Source organism: Galeopterus variegatus, unplaced genomic scaffold (assembly GCF_000696425.1).
Source record: "Galeopterus variegatus unplaced genomic scaffold, G_variegatus-3.0.2 Scaffold1252, whole genome shotgun sequence".
NCBI classification, from domain to species: Eukaryota; Metazoa; Chordata; class Mammalia; order Dermoptera; family Cynocephalidae; genus Galeopterus; species Galeopterus variegatus.
In genome coordinates this window covers 339,944-351,850 of record NW_007727363.1, presented here as the reverse complement: position 1 = coordinate 351,850, position 11,907 = coordinate 339,944, and positions in this window count along the sequence as shown.

The window sequence follows — 11,907 nt, the reverse complement described above, 5'->3', positions numbered from 1 at the left end:
ACCCATTGGAATTCTTTAATGTAAGTAGAGGGGTTGGTGGTGAAGGACCCTAATCTCTTTTCCAGCTGGGCGAGATCGGCTAATGAAAAGGGAACGTGTACCCTAACAACCCCTTCAGCACCAGCAACTTTGCGGAGGGGAGCCATGGTAGAGGAAGGGAGGAGTCCCTGGGAACGAGTTACAGGGGGACTAAAGGAAGGCGCCAGGGCAGGTGAAATGGGAGTCGGCAGGGAACAAGATGGTGGCAAGGTGGGGCTAGAAAATGGCGGGACAAAAGATGGTGGCAGAGGAAATCATGGGGCGAGAGAAGATGGTGGCAGAGCTGCTTGTGGGGGTTGAGGGACAGGAAATGGTGGTGAGGTGGGGCTGGAAGAAACAGGGGAGGAGGAGGCAGGAGGGAGAACAGGCTGACTAGGTGAAGCGGAAGATGGAGGCGGAGTTAACTGAGGGGGTTGGGGAGCAGAGGGAGTTACAGGAGGAGGAGACCTGTACGGAGTTGGGTTTGTCCACAGGGTCAAAATTATCAGAAGTAGGGGGTAGTGAAGGCAGTGAGGATGGAGGGGGTTTTGAAGAAAGGAGAACCTGGGAAGGAGAACAGGTGAGACAGAGAGAGGGATTTGGGGCAAGTAGGTGGAAAGCCTCAACATATGGAATCTCTTTCCACTTTCTCATGCGCTGGCAGTAGTTAAAAAGGTCCCGGAGAATGTCGGGATCGAGTGTGCCCTCAGGGGGCCATTTATTTTGGTTATCTAGGGGATAATAAGGCCAATCTTGTGTGTAAAATTTAGTGAGGAGTTTGGGTTTAATGTCAGGCTTGAGGGATAAAGTGGTGAGGTTGTTTAAGAGACATTGTAAGGGTGAATCGCCCCGAAGTGAGGAGGCAGAAGCTCCCATTCCGTAAAAGGGTTTTAGAGGAGAGAAGTCAGAGGAAGATTAAAGATGAGCCCTTGGGCTGGATGAGAAAGATGGGACTCAGAGGGCATCCCCAATGAGTCACGCCAATCTCAGGGAGTGGTTCAATAAAGAACCTGGAGAGAAGGGGGTTTAGGTCGTCACCCAGACCCTCACTTCCCTGAGGCGACTGTGCCTGGAGCCAGAAGGGACCTAGCGCTAGGGTTTTTTGGCATACAACAGAGGTCCAGGACCTGGAAGGAGGAAGGTTGGAGAGGAGTGAGTGAGTGAGAGAAAGAGAGAGAGAGAGAGAGAGAGAGAGAGAGGAGAGAGAGAGAGAGAGAGAGAGAGAGAGAGGAATGGGGGCTCAGCCTCCAGAGCCAGGGGAATGTGATTAGTGTGAAGGTTTGAATAATCTACAAGCCCGACGAAAAGAAAAGGGGCTTACCTAACAGATAAGCCGGTGGTGGATGAAGGATTCCAGTGCCGGGGAAAATGGATGAGGGCGGACCGCCAGTCCCGGGGGGGTCACGGAGGAGTCCGAGGAAGTCCGAGGATGGAGTTCCCTGGCACGGGGTGAACTCCTTCCCGGGTTTCGGCACCAGAAAAGAAAAGGGGCTTACCTAACAGATAAGCCGGTGGTGGATGAAGGATTCCAGCGCCGGAGAAAATGGATGAGGGCGGACCGTCAGTCCCGGGGGGGTCACGGAGGAGTCTGAGGAAGTCCGAGGATGGAGTTCCCTGGCACGGGGTGAACTCCTTCCCGGGTTTCGGCACCAAATGAAAGGACGGAGGACCCGAGCTGATAAGATGACAGGACCCGAGCTGACAGTTCGCCAGAGAAGTTCCACTTTATTCAAGGACTGCGCGTCTATTTATAGGGAGCTGCGTTCCGGGTTTGGATAGGGGGTGGACGGGCGGTAGCCGATTGGACGGGGCTGGGCAGGAAGTGAGCCTTGACCTGTGACTGGTTGAGGTTTTGGCACTGGTGGGCTTTTACTGTGGAGAAGAACCCAGAAGGGCGCCATATTGCGAGGGAGTGCCTTCCCCCTCTGCTTGAGTGCCCACGGTGTCCTTACACTTAGCATATCTCATATTTAAACCAAGGAAGTAAAAAGTGGTTTTGGCTTTGCTCATCGACAATGGGAATCCAAAGCAAGTATTGAAGACATCTAAATCTAGATTTTTAAAGAAGAGATTATTTTCAGGAATATTGAAATCAAATCTCAGAAATTTCATACTAGTCTGTCAGGCTTTATTTTATTTTGTTGTATGTATTTAATTTAATGAGACATACACTGTCCTTTTAAGCTGTGTGTACACTTTTACTTTCCTTGCCTTTTTTTTTTAGTTGATGACAAATTCAGCCTAAAATGGTGTTTGGTGCTAAATTTAGAGTAGTCATATCATGCTGATAGGGGACTTTATTCCAAACTAGAATTCTAAGGCCCAATACAATATCAAAAACTACCTTAGTGTATTCATTGTTGAAAGTCTGCAACTTTTCAAAGCCCCTTTAAATTTATATAATGAAATATTACAGTAATGTTTTAATTTCTGAATTTATTGGAATTTTCTCTTTTAGATAATATCAGCATACCAAAGAAAGATTTGAAGAGACAGTCCCTGCCCTCAAATTTATGGCAACAGCAATTAAAATATCAGTGTAATTATAATGCTCAAATGCACATTTTATTATAATGTGGTTTTCCACAGCACACAGCTTTCCAGTACTTTGAGCCAACTTTCGAAGAAAAGTTATTTAATCTTTATTTGAAGTATTAGTTAAAGAAAGGCAAAAACAGCTTGACTCTAAGCACTTTGGAATTCATTCAAGATTCAAATTGTTGAAAGTGATTCAATCTGTTCATTGTCTTGGGCTTTTTAGAGATTATCCACCTGTAGTAAATTGAAAAACTGGGAAAGATTGTATTGTTAGAACACTTTCCAGTTGGACCACTAAGTACTTTCTGGAGATTTCTTCTCTGAAAAAGAGGGGCATGACACTCACTGGTCTGTTTGTTTTGAGGAGAAGATAATAATAGCAACAAAGAAGCAATCAACTTAAAGATGTACAAATATTCTCATATGGCCAGCACATGAATTCTCAAGGTTAAGGCACTTTGCAAGGGATTTTGACATTTATGGAAGCTACATGGGCATAGGGATGGGAGAATCAGGCCAACAGTTATTAGTATGATTAAACTATTTACACAGTCACTACCTAGAAGAGAAACAAGTCATTCAGAACCTGATTGAAGTGAGGTCATGAATATAATAAGCTATAGAAGCAAGAGAAATCAGGGTGCCTCCAAATGGTTTTGTTTGATTAGTGTATTCAATTTAAAGGGCTGTGATCTTGAAGAGAGAATTTAGTAGCATTAATAATTTCAGATCCTACTCCAAAAATTCTGACAATTACTGTGTGAGCCAGGTAAAGAGGCAGAGTAATTCTGACTATCCAATTTCATTGTGAATATTTTATTCAAGGAAGAAATATTAAGACCTGTGAAAAGTAAATACCGTAAAGTTGTCAGAAATAATGTCTCTTTCTGGTAAATTCTTGATCTTCAGGGTGTACTTTTATGATCTTAATTGCTTGAAATCAATTTGGCATGCTTTGTCATACCTCCAAGGGGTCCTTGCCCATCTTGAGTTAATAAAATATGTTTTGAACATATTTTAGTAGTCAGATCCATCTAGCAAAGCAGATTTAAGTCTAATATTGAATGATTTTAGTTTGGAGCTTTGAAAATTGTGAATATTTTTGTAGAGGAAGCCACAGAGAATGGAGCTTTGTCCTGTGAATGTATGTTCTATCATTAGTCGAAATTTAACTAGTTTAGGTCAAATATTTAAAAATGCATTTTGAATTTCTCAACTTTAAAATTATAAAAAGTACTATTGAGAACAGCTATTTTTTTCCTTACTATAAACTGTTTTTCAGTACATCAAGACAAACAGAATTTAGTTGAACAAGAGCAATGAATGTATCTTTGGGGGAAAAATTTTTCTGATTGTTCTATCAAGACTTGTTCAAGCTGAATCGAGGTATGTGTGAAGAGCTAGAGACTGGGCCCCATAATCTATGCTGCCCTCCCTCCAACAAGCTTTGGTCAAGAACTGTAACTACGTTACAAGAACAGATATACATTGTAATTTGGGGGACTTTCGAGTTTTGTTTTGGAGAAACTTTGCATCATCTCCTCTTGCTTGAGTAAGGAAATTCTGACAAACACAACAAAATCCAGGCAGCTCCTGGCCTTTGTTGAGGGACTAGTAGGAGGTAAGCACCTAAACTGGTCTATGCATAAGGAGCAGCTAAAAGGGGTCTCTTGTGATCTCTTGGCTAGTTACAAGTTCTTTAAAACTGTGTCTTCTTCTTAGGAAGCAATCTCTAGACTTGCCCTCATGAGAAGCCTTGGAAAATTACCTTCACCTGATGGCTCCATTTTATCAGTCATTCTGAAACCTAGTACTGAGGGAAATTACTAAAAATCAAGGTCTTACTCATCCCAAACATACAATTTAGAGGAACATAAAAAAAGAATGTGAGGTTAAAACAATATATATTTCAGAATCCATATATAGACAGGTTCCAAAACTGTCACACCTAGAAAGTTCTTAGAACTGGAGATCATTTAGTCTAATCTATTTACCTCCTTTTCTTAATGAATTAAGTAAAGGAAGGATTGGGGTGATTCAGTGACATACTTGCCAAGACATATTTATGTAAAATGTTGCAGAAATAATTGTCTAAATGGCAATTGTCCTTCCAGAGAGTATTTATTTCTAATAGGCTCTATAAAAATGCCTGTAACGAACTAATATTGCACACCCTTGACACATGACACCTCATGAATTCCTAAATTAGCAAAGAAAATCTTTGTGCAATTTGCCGCATTTTAATGATCTTTTCAACTTTTAATTAACTTTTTTCTTGCGCTAACTGAACAATATTTTCTCTGGCTGGAGTATAAGTAAAAACTGTTCATCAGTTGCTTTTACTTGTATCTATATGATGTGTTCATGTCACCCTAAGGCACTAAGTCACTACTGAACTGAACATTCCAATCTCACAAACAATCAGTGCTCTCACTGGCTTCTTTACTTCTATTTCAAGCTCTAAGGTTAAATATCTTGGGGAAGAGGCTGGAAATGGATTTTTATTTTTTTAAATGAGAGACATGTTGAGATTTAAATGCTGACACTTTAGCTTACTATAGTCATTAGGGAATTTTCTCTTTTGTTTTTGGTGGCTAGCTGGGACCTTGGTGTTAACAGCACCATGCTCTCCCAAGTGAGCTAACCAGCCAGCCCCACTTTTCTCTTTTATTTGAGTATCACTGACTTTTGTGAGAGGTTGAAAATATAAATGTCAAATTTACTAATACAAGGAATTTACTGTATCTCTTAGTTAATGAACCTAGTATATGATCTTTAGACAGAATCCTTTTAATTTCAGACAGTACTGCACAATACATGATCTGATCCATCTGACCTATCCATCTGACCTATCCAACCACCCAGGTATTAAGACTTACCTGATTCTCCAGTCCTCTTGATCAAGTGATGGGTCGTGAGGTCAGTAGACATTTCTGGAGGTAAGCATACCAGTCATCTACATAGGAACAGAGCTAAACAATCAATGTGCCAAAAAGGAGAAGCCACCTGATAGTTTAAGAGCAGGTATATTGTATCTCTGGGCCTTTGTCCCCAGTTCTGCACCCAAAGACTGTCAGGCTGTCTCGAACCCAGAATCACCAAGAAGTTGACTTAGTTATCACTACATTTCTAATTGTTTATGAGCAGTGTGCACATCACATGTTCTCTCTCTACAGTCTTGTCTTTGTTATTTCTTCCATTCTCACACTTTCCATGAACATGTATCTAATTCTCAATTCTAATAACAGTTTTTTATTGAGCAGTCACTGGAAATTACACATTTCTTCAGTTAGGCATATCAAGGAAAGTAGGATGTTATCCTTATTTGATAGATGAGGAATCTGAGTTCTGAGTTTAAGTCAATGCTTTTAACTTCTGTGCTCTATTGACTTTTGGGAATGGCTCAACTTTTTGATGAATTTCTTCACCAGTATGTTCAGCAGGCAATAAAAATCACCAGATCCCAAAGCAGGTGATAGTTTTCCCTAGGAGGAATGGGGGGAAGTCAGCAACGTCTACAGACCTCAGCACCTCTGTGTTTGTTGGTGGAACCACCTTTTCACCCCAGTCTGAGATCTGAGTCAATTTTAATTGCTTGTCACTTTCTCCATCTCATCTTCCAATTCAGTAAGTCGCCTGATTCTATCTCTGCAGTATCTGACATTCATCTTTTCTTTTCTACTCTCACTCATGCCTCCCAAACTTCAATTCTCTTACTTCTTACTTGAATGATGAATCAGACTTTTGATTTTTTTTTTCACCTCTATTTTCTTTTTCTAAATTATGTTTCATAAAGCTCATCTCTAGTCAGCCACTTAAGTCCTCAAAATATTTCAAAGCTTTATCATTGGCTACCAGATGAAGAACAAATGCTTTCAGTTGATAATCAGTGTCTTCTGATCTTTATGGTGGAGGTAAAAACAAAACAAAACAAAACCTCAGATACTGACAGGGACCAGATACCTGAGACATCTGTGAAGCGAGGTTTAAGAAAAATTTTTGTCTTTACTACAAAACGACAGAAACAACCGTCCGAAGGTGGCAGGGGAGAATGTCGATCAAACTGAAAAAGTATCTCGAGACCAAACAATGAAGTAGGCCATTCCATGCAGTAAAGCAAGGAATTTTATTACAGAATACTTTACATACAGGATGATAAAACAACCGTCCGAAGGTGGCAGGGGAGAATGTCGATCAAACTGAAAAAGTATCTCGAGACCAAACAATGAAATAGGCCATTCCATGCAGTAAAGCAAGGAATTTTATTACAGAATACTTTACATACAGGATGATGGGTCAGGTGGATGATGACTCAAAGACATATGCAAAACTTCTCCACACCAGCTCCTGGCTGAGCTCAGATTTATATAAGCAGTTCATAAACAAGCTTAATCTAACTAGCTCCAAATGTTGCTGCAGGTGGCCAGGCTTGCCTGTTGCCACACCAGTAGTCAATTGTTCCTTCTTTACAGTCAGCCAGTTGTTCCTATCTATTGTTCCAACTACCTTACCCCTAGTTACTGTATAACTTTATGGGCAAATCTCTCACAAGGACATAACAAGTGGTAAGGGCTCAGGATGGAGTCCATTATACTCAGAGTCCCACGATAACAAACTCAGCAAAGTTAAAATGGCAAGTCACATTTGCAGAGGCACTAGGATGTGCTAGGGACTGTGGCCATTGACAGAATTTATGCCCTGTCCGGGGTCCACTTCTGCTCATCTTTTCTGACTGCTGACATGGGGAAATGCAAGCCAGCATTGCTGTCAGAACTTTAGAATTTTCTACAAAAGCTCAATGTTTAGTTTTATGTGGTAATCTCCCAATATTTAAATACTGGTAGCTAATTCAAAGAAAACTCTCTCTCTCTGTCTCTTTCTCAGCCTCTGTCTCCCTCTCTTTCTGCAGTCAGAAAAGAAAACTAAATACTGAGCAGACTAAACAAGTCATCAGCTGGCTTGATTCAGCTCATGGTCTGCCGTTCGCTCCCTGTGTGTTGTGGTGTTTCTCTCACTGCCCCCCATAGGCTTTCTGTCCCGTGCCCTACCTCTCTCCTACCACAGCCTCCACGGACTTGGATCTTTATCTTTGTTCTTGTAGTTCTTATCCCCCCAAAGCCTTCTTTACATCCAGTCTATTAAAAGCTTACTTATCACAGTCTACCTGAAATTCTGTGTCCTCCAGAAAGCTCCTCTTGATCTTCTCTTCCAGGCATCTTACTTTCTTACCAACTTTCCGAGTCATCTCTTCTGTGGCCCATTCCTTAACTCTGCCCAGCACATTGGCGTTTACACTCATATGCTTCTACTTGACTATAAGCGGCATGAGGCAAGACCATCTTTGGGAACCCCACAGTCTTTGCAAATAGTGCCTAAATATAGTTGAAGCTCAGTAGATCTGATTATGAACTTGCCAAAACATTGGAAAGAAGATTCTCTGTATGTGAGGATTTTTGTTTCAATTTAGAAACTGCAGCCCATCAGTCTTTGCAAATAGTGCCTAAATATAGTTGAAGCTCAGTAGATCTGATTTTGAACTTGCCAAAAGATTGGAAAGAAGATTCTCTGTATGTGAGGATTTTTGTTTCAATTTAGAAACTGCAGCCCATCTGCTTCTTCTCAAAAGTAGGTGGATTTATCCAATCCCCTTTTCCCTCTCCATCACCCGGATACCATTGATACCATTTCCACTGTGTCTGTAAGAACTCACTTTTGTGGCACAGAAAGTGACATGGAGTGTGCATGGAGGAGAAGTGTCACTGTACAGGAAGGTCGTCTGGTGTATAGAAAGTTGATGTGCCCATTCCTTCCTTATTAAGAAGGCAACAGATCTGCTCACTCTTCTTCTCATTTAGCATTCTTTTCATTCCTCTTCTGACACCATGTAGTATCATTCAGTCTTCAGAGTCGGTGTTCTGAACCTGATCTTTCTGTGCTATACTACCTCAAATCCTGAACTACTGATCAGATAACAGGCAGTCAGGCAGGCTGCCACATAGCAAATAAATGACCACAGAGAACACTGAGAACTTAGTCATGCATATTTAAAAGTAATCAGCCTGAGCACTTTCTTACTAATGAATGACAAATCTTTTGACATACCTATACCACCATATTGCTACTTTAAGATAAACTCACCACAGTAGTTAGTCCCTCAACTTTCTGATCTAGAAAAGCCCTTATAGAAAGTTGCACTCTTGTCACACTGACTAACCAGTCTAGGGGCTTTAGTTATAGTTTAAGACCTAACCTATATTCTAATGTGCAGAGTTGTAGTTCTGTTTACATGTAGCATAGTAAACATCAAGGGACTATTAAAAATATACAGTGTCAAAATAATCATTAAAAGATTCAAGGAAATTTAAAAGAATACCCATGTCCTAACCACCTAACATAATCATACATTCGATTTCTTCTTGTTTCCTTCAAGTTTTTCAACCAAATCCACAAACACTTTTTACCTAGTGTTAAGCATACTTTATGTCAACGTTTGCTGAACTGCTATTTTATTTTATATTGAGTTTTTCCTAACCCACTAAAAATGATCCTGCTACATTCCAGTAGATTGTTGTTGCATCTTTTAATGGAAAGTGATCTAGATATAGATAGGATCTAAATATGTATATTTTGAGCTTTTCAGGATCCCTAGGGATCAAGAGAAAAATCATGAATCAACAATGATTAAAGGCTCTCACTATAAAGATGGGCCTCTCTTTAATAGTTTATTATTATTTGCTGACGCTGGAAACCCAGTCGTGAAATGAGTATGCAGAATAGAGATTCATTTGGGAGCTGAAGAAATATTGCAAGGCAGATGCTGGTCATTATTCACCTTTAAATAGGTTTAACTTGTACTCATGAAAAATGTGGCTAGTCTTAAAAAAGAACTGATGCTGGTGTCACATCAGCCAGTCATGAGTCCCCATATATGGTCCAGGAGGTTTCCTGAGGGAATACTGGGAATTCTTCAAAGTGGAGAGGCTGACAAGACCATCTTCCTTGCTTATTAGCTTTCAATATATTGTACAGCATTACATTTTTGTGCATTCAGCTTAGTAGGTCTATGGATTATATTTTTTTAGTTGAAAAAAAAATTCACCCTCACAAAATGGATAAGTGGCTTAAAGAAATTTTGGGAAAGAAACTAAGGGTTGAAGACAATGCTAATAATACAAGACAAGCAAATTTTTACAAACATAAAAATTTCTTTGCATACTTGGCAGATAATGTTATTAAACAGTATTTTTTATTTCCCATAATTCCTTTCTACACTACTTTTTTTTTTTTGTCTTTTTTGTCTTTTTCCATGTCCGGCAACGGATCGCAACCCTCAGTTGTTTTTTATTTCCCATAATTCCTTTCTACACTACTTTTTTTTTTTTGTCTTTTTTGTCTTTTTCCGTGTCCGGCAACGGATCGCAACCCTCAGTGTTGCCCCTGTACCGGACCGGGGACCGGCAACGGGATCGCAACCCTCGGCGTTGCTCCCGCGCCTCGCTCAGCCAGTGAGCGGGAACCGGTCCGTATGTGGGATCCGAACCCTCGGGCGGGAGCACCGCCGCGCTCTCAAGCGGAGAACTGTAGCAGTGCGCCACCGGGCCGGCCCCTCTACACTACTTTTAAAGCCTACCCTGTCCTTGAACTTCTTTGTGAAATGGGAAGGAGCAGGATGTCTGCTGTTGTGGCCAGGAGCAGTTAGGCTGTGACTGGCAAGCCTGTGGACCTGAGAGGCCCTGCGGATGGGACGAGGCAGCTGCACTAGGGATCTCAGAAACTGACACCTGGAGAAGCTGTGTGTTGAAAGGACTCAGTGGAACCAGTAAGGATTGATATTAGCTGGGATTAGGTGTATGCTTATCCCTGCTGATCCCTCTACCCTGCCTTGGTACTTTACTAAGCGGAGAACTGTAGCAGTGCGCCACCGGGCCAGCCCCTCTACACTACTTTTAAAGCCTACCCTGTCCTTGAACTTCTTTGTGAAACGGGAAGGAGCAGGATGTCTGCTGTTGTGGCCAGGAGCAGTTAGGCTGTGACCGGCAAGCCTGTGGACCTGAGAGGCCCTGCGGATGGGACGAGGCAGCTGCACTAGGGATCTCAGAAACTGACACCTGGAGAAGCTGTGTGTTGAAAGGACTCAGTGGAACCAGTAAGGATTGATATTAGCTGGGATTAGGTGTATGCTTATCCCTGCTGATCCCTCTACCCTGCCTTGGTACTTTACTAGTACCCTCTAACCCCAGGCCCAGTGGAAAACAACAGAGAGAAGAAGAGAGTGAAGCTCTGAACTGACTGAGAGTAAACTTCAGCCACCCTGTGGAACAGGATACTTAAAAGAAAAATAAAGACATTTCTTACACACCTGAGTTTGTGGCCTGAAAATTATACCAGCTCCAGTATGTGGAGAGCAGTTTCAGTTCTCTTTTATTTACCTTCCTATTCTGGACCAGTGGTTCCCAAACGTGTCTGCACATTGGTATCACCTGAAGAGCTTAAAAAGATTCCGAAGCCTGCATCCCATCCCCAGAGACTGTCATGGGCTGTCCAATTTTTAAATGATCTCCAGGTGCCATGGTTTGAATGTATCCCCTCCAAAATTTAGATGTTACCAATGTGATAGTATTAAACAATGGTGCCTTTAAGAGGTATATTAGTCTGTTTCTGTTACTTATAACATGAACACCTGAAACTGGGTAATTTGTCAAGAAACAATATTGCTTACTGTTTCAGGGCTAGGAAGTCCAAAGCTCAGGGAACACGTCTGGCGAGGGCCTTCTTTGTTGGTGACTTCAGTGTCACAGAGTACCACATTGCAGTACAGCAGAGCAGGAGAAAGAGAGAGCTTGTCATGTGCTGTTCTTTTTAAGCCATCAGAATCGCACCCATAACCACCATTAGACCATCATTAGAGTAATCCACTCACTAGGGCATGGTCCTTACAATCTAATCACGTCCTCAAGGCCTCATCTTTCAGTCACCATATTGGGATTCCCACCCTCTTAATACTGTCACAGTGAGGATTATGTTTCTGATACGTTAAACTTTGAGGGGACACAGTTCAATCTGTCACAAGAAGTAATTAGACCATGAGTGCTCCTCCCTTATGAATGGGACAAGGTGCCCGCATAAAGAGAATCGTTGGAGACAGTTATCCCCCACCCAATTATTTCCAACCTCCCTCCCCCGGCCCACTTTCCCCCGACTCCACTTTGTAGCCCAAGGTATGTGTTCTCTACTTATGCAAGTGATCTTTCTTTCCTTCCTTCTTTCTCTCTTAGCTCCCACTTATGAGCAAGCACATGTGGTATTTATCCCTCTGTGCTTTGCTTATTTCACTCAACGTAAGTTTCTCCA